This window comes from Vulpes vulpes, chromosome 16 (assembly GCF_048418805.1).
Source record: "Vulpes vulpes isolate BD-2025 chromosome 16, VulVul3, whole genome shotgun sequence".
NCBI classification, from domain to species: domain Eukaryota; kingdom Metazoa; phylum Chordata; class Mammalia; order Carnivora; family Canidae; genus Vulpes; species Vulpes vulpes.
The window spans coordinates 48563992-48573545 of record NC_132795.1 but is presented as its reverse complement, the minus strand read 5'-3'; the positions used below and the strand labels follow the sequence as shown (position 1 = coordinate 48573545).

At 54.3% G+C, this 9554-nt stretch overlaps 1 long non-coding RNA gene across 1 annotated transcript; it reads left to right on the top strand.

The window, feature by feature from the left end:
• Positions 1–2079: 2079 nt before the first annotated feature.
• On the top strand, positions 2080–6367 carry LOC140596017 (uncharacterized). The gene is made up of 2 exons (XR_011998042.1): positions 2080–2392; positions 2915–6367. It is a non-coding gene; the product is annotated as an uncharacterized lncRNA (long non-coding RNA).
• The last annotated feature ends 3187 nt before the right edge of the window (positions 6368–9554 follow it).

The window sequence follows — 9554 nt, the reverse complement described above, 5'->3', positions numbered from 1 at the left end:
CCGCACCTCCCACCTGAGTGCCTGGGAGGCCTCAGACGGGACTTGCGCCGGGAGAGAGCTGCTGTCAGAAATCAGCTCCCTGTTTTATATCAGAAAGCTGCATCCCCAAGACTGGTAGGTGTTTCCCAGGCGTCCGCTCCTCCCATCTCCCCGGGTGACCTGGTCCCCGCCTCCCACGCCCAGACCCCATGCCCAGCCTTGAGGGCCTGCTGTCCTCATGGGGCTGCTGTGCATCCTACATCCCACAGGCTTGTCTCTGTGACTCTGTTTTATGTCAGTGTAACCAACCCTCCAGCCAAAGAACTAGGACGGAAGAAGAGACGCGTCTCCTGGCCACGGCGGGGTCCCGCAGCCTGGATCCTCCTCGTCCGGGACGCCTGCGGGTTCGGGCTCCGGGAGGGCATCGAGGCAAGGTGACCCACTCCACCCAGTCCGTGACCTTCCACAGGCCATGTGAGAGGGAGCGAGCAGGGCAGGGGTCGGGGTAGGGGGGCTGCACGGGTGGGGTCAGAGGGGCCAGAGTACCAGCTTCCTCCCACATGCTTCTCTTGCCTGCGGGGAAGGCACCGCAGCCACCTGCTTGAAGGCAGCACCTTTGGGATTAGGGCCCAGTACCTGCCGCAAAGCCGCTGGGCTGGATCTGGGCTGGACCCGGGCATTCTCTTTTTTTGTTTTTTAATTTTTTATTTTTAAAATCTTCTTAATTTTTTTAAAAAAATTGTTGTTTTGTTTTTAAAGATTTTATTTATTTATTTGAGAGACAGAGCGCGCACCAGCAGGGGCAGAGGCAGAGGGAGAAGCAGACTCCCCGCCGAGCAAGGAGCCCGATGCGGAACTCGATCCCAGGACCCCGGGATCATGACCTGAGCCGAAGGCAGACGCTTCACCAGCTGAGCCCCCAGGTGCCCCTGGACCTGGTCATTCTGATACTAAGCCTTCCCTTTGCTCTACCTTGTTACCCCAAAAAGGAAATCCCTGCAGGAGTTTGAGCCCCCATCTGGGGACCCAGTAGAGGATGGGCTGGGGCAGGTGGGACCCTCAGTCTGAGCAACCAGATAGCGGGCTCCACTCGGGGCAGGGTCCCTCCTGCACCCACCCAGCTCCCGGGCTGAGCCTGCCGTAGTCCTGGCTCCCAGGCCAGCCCACGCCCCCCAGGGTGGCCAGCGGCCACCTGTAAGTATCCTCTGTGCCGACAGCGCTTAGACTAGCGAGGTGCGGGGCTCAGGAGGAAATGCTCCCGTGTAACCAGGGCTGGGGAATCAGGAGGACAAAACCTGAAAGTGTCACTTGGTGTGAAACCTCATTAGATGGAGCGGGAAGCCCTGAGGGTGTCTCCACGGGAACCACCCAGGCAGTCGCACAGGTAAGGACCTGACAAGGGACGCCTGGTGTGCAGGAATTCATTGCCTGCTTATTTTTGTTTGTTTGTTTGTTTTATTTATTCATGAGAAACACAGAGAGAGGCAGAAACACAGGCAGAGGGAGAAGCAGGCTCCCTGCAGGGAGCCCAATTCAGGACTCCATCCCAGGACCTCTGGATCATGCCCTGGGCTGAAGGCAGATGCTAAACCACTGGGTCCCCCAGGTGCCCCCCATCACCTGCTCTTAAGAGAAGGAGGGACAGTCCCTCCTGCCCCCACCGCATGAGGAGAAGCCGCCACACCTCCCGTGCTTGTGCGTGTGAACCAACCCTTGTCCCAAACCACCCTCCCCGGTTTCCTCCTAAAATCCTGGGGAAAGCTGACTGTCCCTTTGCCTCCAGGCTTGCTTGTCTAGAATCACAGTTCCCCTGCTGTTCCCCAATAAACGCATCTTGCTGGTGAAATTACTGGTATTTTATATGAAAGCCTGACACCGTGTAGGTGGCCCCAGGCAGGTGCTCCCGGGGCGGCAGCAGGAGCAGGTGAGGCGGGCCCGGGCCCAGGGCGGGGGGCTCGGGTCTGCCCCCCACTCCCTTCCGCACACTGACCCGGCCCAGCATGTGCAAGGATGCCACCTCGGAATATGCTTCTTTGCCATAAGGAATATTTTGAGCTGCTTATTTTAAGAAACAGCAGAAGCAAGAGAAGCTCTGAAGCCAGAGAAGCGGTTCCCTTCTGTGGGGAGATGCACGTTCACAAGGGGCCTCTCCCTTTCGGAGGCTGCCTCGTTCGGGGACAGGGAAGAGGAGGAGGACGCTCGATCTCGGCGGTTCCTGCCAGTGGGGCGGGCAGGGTGTCGCCTGCACCCAGTCTCACGGTCTCCAGCTTCTTTCCTGGTGGCCCTCCAGCGCTGGCTCCACCACCCTCAGATCCTCCTTCTGTCTTTAGCTGGAGACAAAGGTGACGGTACGAGGCCCGGGGCATTTTGCAGAGTTACTCCCTTTCCCTGGGTCTCTGCACAGATACACGAGGTATCTATATTCATAAGCTCCTGTTTCTCTTGTGTTAATCACTTTTTTTGTTATGGGGTCTGGGCATGGCGAGGGGGCCTCCACCCAGAACTCCAAAGGGCCCAGGAGAAATTATTTTTCCTGCTCTACAACGTCATGTCCCAAGCCTGACCCTAGGACATGAGTTTGGGTGGGTCAGTCGGGATTATGAAAAATAAAATGTAGGCGCCCCTGGGTGGTTCCGTTGGTGAAGCCTTGGGCTCGGGTCATGATTTCAGGGTCCTGGGATCAAGTCTCGAGTCGGGTTCCCTGCTCAGTAGGGAGTCTGGTTCTCCCTCTGCCCCTACCCCCTACACCCCTGTTCATGCTCTCTCTCTCTCTCAAATAAATAAATAAAATATTTTAATAAGAAAGATAATGTGAATGATAAAATCGACTGATTTTTTTAATCGGCTCTTGAAATAGTGATGCGCATGGCAGTGTCTAACAAAGCGGGCTACGAGCTCTGATTCACAGATTCACTAACGCACAATCTGCTTTCAGGGGTCTCCTTGCACGACCACCCCGGAAACATCGAGCTAGGACTTTGCGCTGTGAAGCAACACGGTGCGGGGCTGGAGCCCTCCCCGGACGGGGCTGGAGTTCAGTTGGCCCCTCCGCGGCTGATGCTGACCTCCGACCTCAAACTCCCACTCTGGAATAAAGAGAGCAACCTGTGCGCGGTGGCCCGGACGTCGGAGTGCAGAGGTGTGTGCACAGGGCACAGCAGGCCCCCAGGACGTGGCTCTCCCCCGGGGCTCCGGGAGCACGAGACAGAGGGCTGCGTGATCTGTCTTCCAATCTCCCCTGCATCCTGCAGAAGCAGTTTCATGAACTCCTTTCCCAGTTCTGCTGTTTTTCTTTGAAAGGGATCACGAGTAAGAGAAGAAGCACATTTACCCAACAGAGATTGTGACTCCATTCTATCAAGTATCTGTTATTTTATTAATTCCTTTGAAAGAGCCACAGGGAGGTCCCTGCTATGCCCGCTGGAGGGGTCCCTGGGGGTGGGGGTGGGGGCGTCGGGGGCCGGGTTCCAGCAGGTAGCAATGAGAAGGAGCAGAAACATCTCCATGCTGCTTCAGAGACCAGGGTGGTTTTTTTTTTTTTACCTTTTTCTTTTCTTTTCTTTTCTTTTTTTTTTTTTGTTCTTTTTTCTCTTTCTTCTTTTTTTCCTCTTCTTTCTTTCTTTCTTTCTTTCTTTCTTTCTTTTTTTTTTTAGGAAATAAATCTTCAGAAGTGAGAATTATAATTGAACCAAGTTCAGGATAGCCAAGTGTAATTTTAGCAACAAAAGTAGATGGCTCCAAAAAAAGAAACTCAGGAACAGTCCGATTAAGCTGCAGGGAGATAATTGGATGAAGTTTGGTGAGGCATTGCTTTGAGTGTTAAAGGCGGAAAAAAAAAGAAAAATCATCTTTGGGCAGGAACAGATAACACGGTGCCTTAAATGGTGGGAATGAGGAAGAACCCAGACCAGGTTAATTCTGAAAGTGCGGCGCTGGGAGTTTTTATCTGAAATCTCAAATTGAGAGCCTGCAATCAGCTGAAAATTATGCACGAAAACGTGGTCCCTTTATTTTTCATTTATTTATTTATTCACAAGAGACACAGAAAGCGAGGCAGAGACACAGGCAGAGGGAGAAGCAGGCTCCCTGCAGGGAGCCCAATGTGGGACTCGATCCCGGGACCCCGGGGTCATACCCTGAGCCAATGGCAGGCACTAAACCGCTGAGCCACCCAGGGTCCCCCAAAACATGGTCCCTTTAAACCTGACACCACCTTGGAAGCTCTCCCTTGGGCACACCTGCCCCCAGTCCAGGTGGCAGGAGCAGCCCGGGGTCCTGCCCAGCAAGCTCGCAATCTCCCCCAGACCCCCCAGCTGGCCAGTCGGACCCCGGCCCCTGCCCGCATCTCGCTGCCCCCAACAGAGTCCTGGCACACAGCAAACCTTCCAAAGACACTTCACAGATGAGGGACATGGGTTTTTATCATCAGCTTTTTGTTCAAGGTATTGGAAGAGGCAGCGTATTTCTCTTTACCAGTTCTGCTGTTCTTATTTTAAGGTCCCTGGGCTTGGGGGAGGAAGAAAATTTCCATACAGAGATTATATCTATTGTTTTGCAGATTTCTTTGCAGCTAGCTGCATTCTGGAGCCAAAAATGAATACTTTGATACGTGGTGCATTCATTTCCTAAGGTTTTCGTAACGAACGGCCACAGATGGGTGGTTCCAGAAGCTGCATGTCCAAAATCAAGGTTTTCTGTGACACCGTGCCATCTGGACCCTGAAGAGAGTCTGCTCCACGTCCCTGCAGCTTCTGGTGGTGCCACCGTCCTCGAGCTCCTTGTGGTGAAGATGCAGGGCTGCAGGCTCTGCCCGCTGTCCACAGCCTCCCCCCTTCTCTCTCCTTCTCGCCTCTCCCACCACTTAGACACCTGCCATTGGCTTTAGGGCCCACCTGGATGATCCAGGATGAACTCAGCTGGAGATCCTTAACTTCGTGAAATCTGCGCAGACTCCTTCTCCCAATAGGGTCGCAGTCGTGGGTTCCAGGTGGACATACTTTCGGGGGCCCCGCCATTTGACTCACTGCATGTGGCTGTGTCAACTCACTCATCGATTACACCACGATTTAACAAGACAACCAGAATGAGGGTCCAGGGACAGGGATTGTTTTTGGCAATCTAACCTCATCTCACTAATTCAGATTCATTGTTGAAATGATTGCTCTCAGTGACTGGAGGGTCTGAATTATCACATTTTACAAAGAAATATAATCTCATTATTTTGAGCTCCATAGAGCAGATCTGATGGGGCCCAGAGGTCATTCTTCCTGACTTGTGACCTGTTATCGTGTCATCCACATCTGCACGCTACTCTAGCGTGGCCCACAGGGAAGTGCCAGAGGATATTATCTGCTCTATGATTGCCCCAATGAGGCATCACTGATGAAAATGTTTCAGATCTGAATGCTAAGTGAGGATTTGCTTTTCTTAACACACTGGTGTGTTTTCTCCTACTAGGAAGTAAGGAAACGTAACTGGCCGCCTTTCCTTTTTCTACCAAGAAGCTCAGAATGAAATGTGTGCTTCCATTTGTTGCAGATCCAGAACTCAAGACCTAAATAGCTTCTTTCTCATCTTCCTACTGGCCTGACATCTAATTCTGATATTTCCCCAGATTCCAACATATTGGTTATTTTATTTACTACATTTTCTTCTAAGTGAGTTTAAACTTTGTGGAATGAATTAGGGACTAAAAAAGTGGCTAGCTGGCTGGATCAACAGATGGTGGATGGTTCGATGGTTGGATGAATAGATGGATGGATGAAAGGATGGATGGATGGGAGGATGGATGGGTTGATGGATGGTGAATGGATAAATAGATGGGTGAATGGATGGATGGAAAGATGGTTGGTCAGACAGATAAGAGGATGGGTGAACATACAGATGGATGGATGGGTGGGTGGCTAATTTTCCAGAATAGGATATTTTTAAACCATGTGGACATTTGATCCAATTTTAATAAATATCAATCTTAGACATAGAATTACGACTATTGGTCAAGTTTTGCCAGAACAGAATTTTTCAATCTACCATGAGCCCCCATTATTTTTTACACGATTCCGAGAAATAGTTTTGTTTTCATTTTAATTTTACTGAAATTAATTCTGTGGGAATCAATTGTTTCATGTGAATTATATAACAGATATCTGACTCAAAGATCCATTTGGCCATACAAGGTTTAGCCCATTATACCAACGATAAATACTGTTTGCTTTTCAAGTGCATAATTTCTACACCGTTCAGATTTCCCTAGTTAAATTTTGCATATTTAAATTTTGTGGAAGCGATAATAATACATTTTACTGTGTGAAGTTTTATTCCTTGTCACATTTATTTTGTGTTATTTCTACCAGCAGTGTTCAGTATGAAATAAATAAAATGGAGAGTCCATATGTCTCTTTTATTTCAAAGGAAAATTGTGAGACATTCCCCTCAGATATTCTAGATTCACTGTTTGCTTCAGGATTTCTTTACATTGTTGCCATTTTTGTGAAGACCAAGAAGCAAACAGAGGAGTTAAAATCCGTGATGTCCACACAAGAGGGTTAGAGGGCAGGTGTAGGGTCTACCCGGAGTTGGTCATGGGCTGTCCTCTGGGGCAGACTCCAGGAAGGAAGAGGGGACCCAGGAGGTCCTCGTCAAGGCCCCCACAGGAGTGGTTCTGGGAAGGTGGTGGCACCTGCAGGGCGGGAAGCGCTCGCTGCTCCGTTGGCCGTTGGCCGTCCGTGCCCTACACCCTCTCCTCATCCAGCCCCCACCCTGCAGCCCCCTCACCCACCCAGATGCCACCCGGAGGCCCGTCCACTGTCCCGGCCTCACTTCTGTGCCCTCTGTCCCCTGCCGGGGGCTGGCTGACAGCTCACCTGCCCCCTCGGCATTCCTGAAACGCATCGCGTCCCTGGGCAGCCTTAGAAATCCATTTTTCCAGGCTGAGTCTTGTCTCCAAGAACTGAATGACCAGTCACACATTGCTTGGGCGTGCACTGCGTAAGACCGTCCAGCTGGAGCGCCCCCGCACGCCAGCACCGTCGGCCAGAAGCAGCATGAGCAGGGGAGGCTCTTCCGCCCCAGCCTGTCCCCTCTTCTTGGCTCTGGCTCAGCAACTTCCTCTGCTTTCTGTTCCTCTTACCCGTCCCGGCCTCCCTCCCAGAAGCCCCAGCCCTGCCAAGGACGGGGTTGCTCTGAGCCTCCACTTGCCGTGGACTCCAGAAGCTGCACTCTGGGGTCTCCCAGAGCTCACACATCATAACACACAGGCCACAGAAGTGTTTCCGGCCACGGCAGCTTCCCCCAGCCCCTGGCAACCACTGCCTAAAACCCAGTCTATTCCTCTCTGGGCTCTTCTAGAACAAGAACAGGACGTCTGGGAGGGAGGCAATCCCAGGAGAAGCTGGGGAGGGGGGAGAGGGGAAGAGGGATCGGGAAGAGACGAGGGGTGAAGGTGGCCGGTGAGGCCGTTATGTGTGTGGGTGCTGGGCACCATCGCACTGGGTACCCCCACAGAGCTGCCCTGCCCGCGGCCTGGGCCTTGACCACCCACCGCAGATGGGTGTCCCCTCCACCGGGCACAGCAGGCTCCAGCGGGGGGCACGGGGGGACGTCTGCCCCGGAGACAGGTGGAGGGGAGCCCTCTGAAGCCCCCTGGAGAGTGGAGAGGAGGGAAGGGGTGTGAGTAAGAAAAACTCCTGGCTGCTGGGACAGGTGCCCTCAGCCTGGAGACAAGCAAAGCTTGTCTGGAAGAGTCCCTCAGGCAGGGGATCATGTGCACAAAGACTCACCAGGTGCAGCAGGGCACCTTCCCCACCTGCCTTGCAGTGTCACCAAAGAGACAGCCCAGCTGTCTTCGGCGATGGCCAGAGAGTGAAGATCGTAGCCTTCTGGACCCCGCGGGCTCCGTTACAACTACTCATCTCCATCTCTGCAGCTCGAGAGCAGCTGCAGAGAACCAGAAAGCCAGTGGCAGGGGCCACGATGTGCCAATAAAACTTTATTTACAAAACAGGCAGGGGGCCAGACCCAGCCATAGGCCAGAGCCGTGCCGTGCCGTCTCGGCTCCGGAGGGCCCTGGGGGCTTATTCAGCACAGGAGAAATGCCACCAAGGGCCCTTCTGCCTTCTGAAGGGGGAACGGGGGTAGATGGCATGTAGACGGCAGCACATCCGCCCTCCGGGGCCGCGGCAGGGAGGGCCAATGGGAAGGGCAGTTGCTCCGCGCACAAGGCTGTCTCCTGCCTCTCCCCGTGGGCCCCTGTTGTGATTATCCCCTGGATATGCTGCCCTGGGGACAGAGCCAGGGACAGCGGAGTGCTGGCACTCCGGACAGAGAGGACGGTGGGACCGGGAGACAGGAGAACATCTCTTCCCGCAGACGGGAGGCCTGTCGGGGTGTGAACTGCGCTGCGGTGTGGCCCCTCCGATGCACGGCTTGCCTGCTCTTCCGTGGAAGGCCCTGAATGTTTCGCAGCCACTTCGACTTGGAAATGCAGCGTGTGCAGTATCCCCACTTGACCAGGGTCCCAAGCCACGTTAGAATAATGATCATCGCACATCCCGCATTTCGTTGAGAAGCATCCTGGAAATAACACCACTCACACTGATTTCGCAGGCAGGAGTGATTTAGGAGCGAGGCTCTGATTTGGGGGGAGATGGCGGTGGGGCCTCCGTCTCCCTCCCCATAAAAGGCCCGAGGGGAAAAGAGGTTCATTTACACCACACAGCCCTGCTGTCTGGAGGGAGCCTTAATTCTCCTTTATACACTTTCAGAAACTCTGCTGTTGGCTAAATTTATGAACTGACGAGACGGGCCCTCGGCGAGCACCGAGACACGTGAGGCACAGAGCTTTCCTCAGGGGCAGGAGAGGGAGCAGGGTCCCCTCTGACATTTCACTTGGCAGGAACCGGCCCTGGGTTCCACCCGAGGCTGGCGTCGGCCTTCCAACACCTGAGACCCAAGGAGGAGCCACTGTTGATCCTGTCTTGGGCAAAAGGTGCCTGTTCATCATCGTGTCAGGCCTTCCTCCCCCGGGGGACTCGGCGAAGCTTTGCAGAGCGCTCGGATGGGCCAGGCGCACTCACTTCCAGGCCCCGGACTCCGGAGTGAATGAGCAGACCCGACACCCCTCCGGAGCCATGCGGTCCGGGAGGAGAGAGACGTGTGTGCGGATGGAGGAAGAGGATGCAGGCTGCAGGATGGGCGAGGCCTGCTGGGGCATGCGGGCATGCTGGGACACACTGGGGGCATGCTGGGGTATCCTGGGGCACACTGGGGAGTGCTGGGACATGCTGGGGCACCATGGGGGTATGCTGGGGCACGATGGCACACATTGGGGTATGCAGGGGCATGCTGCGGCATGCTGGGGCATGCTGGGGCACACTGGGGTACACTGGGGCATGCTGGGGTATGCTGGTGCACGATGGGGCACACTGGGGTATGCAGGGGCATGCTGGGGCATGCTGGGGTACACGGGGGGATTCTGGGGCTCGCTGGGGGATGCTGGGCAAGCAGGGGGGATGCTGGGGCTCACTGGGGCATATGGGGTATCCAGGAGCACACTGGGGTACACTGGGGCATGCTGG